This window comes from Motacilla alba, chromosome 2, assembly GCF_015832195.1.
Source record: "Motacilla alba alba isolate MOTALB_02 chromosome 2, Motacilla_alba_V1.0_pri, whole genome shotgun sequence".
NCBI classification, from domain to species: domain Eukaryota; kingdom Metazoa; phylum Chordata; class Aves; order Passeriformes; family Motacillidae; genus Motacilla; species Motacilla alba.
The window spans coordinates 100,467,001-100,467,803 of NC_052017.1; positions in this window are offsets into that span (position 1 = coordinate 100,467,001).

Genomic DNA, 803 nt, shown 5'->3' on the forward strand with positions numbered 1-803 from the left:
GCTATTTTTACAATCATTATGCTGTAAAAATAACCAGTGGTTCAGTATTTTCTCATTCAATTAACTTAGCTGTGTAATTGCTTCGAGGCCTCCCTTTGTATCTAGAGAGCAGTTACGATAAAGCCCCCTCAAAGCCAGCCAGCAGCAGCAATTTTCCTGTTGGATGCACAGAGTGCAGGTAAGCTGCCAATACAAGGCTGCAGGAAAGGCTTCTCTTTCCATATTCCTGAGGCCTTACATACTCCATGGGCAGTACTTGGGTCAGCTGGGTGGGCAGAGTAAAGCAAATGGGATCTAATGTGCTCTGCAGCCCTATTTAGCAGCATTTTTTTAGTCATGTGACCTCGTGTAAGAACAGGGAAAAGGGTTACAGCAACAAGCACACTCTGGTTCCTGGTAGAACAAGAAAGCAGCTGGAAATACACCCTCAGATGGAGGAACACCAGCCCAGTCTTAGAGAGGGAGGAGCAAGAGATGCACTAATGCAACCACATCCTTCCTTTTCTCCTTGCTGAAGTGTCCCAACACATGCCACGGTTTCATAGAGCTTAAATCAGCATTGGTATGGGGAGACGCTGCTGGGAAGGTGGAGGCACAGCCTTCCGAGAGCATTTGTCAACTAGAGCCTGCCCTGGAAACTCTCAGGTTTCCCTCAGTGGTGAATACATCCTTTTGTGCACTGATGCAAATCAGAGCCGACTCTGGAAGCAGTAGGGGAGATGTTTAAGGCCAGCAAGGAGTTAGAAGTGCATGGGTGAACCACGCTCCCCTGCTTCAATGGGGAGTGAACTGAGGGCATAGCT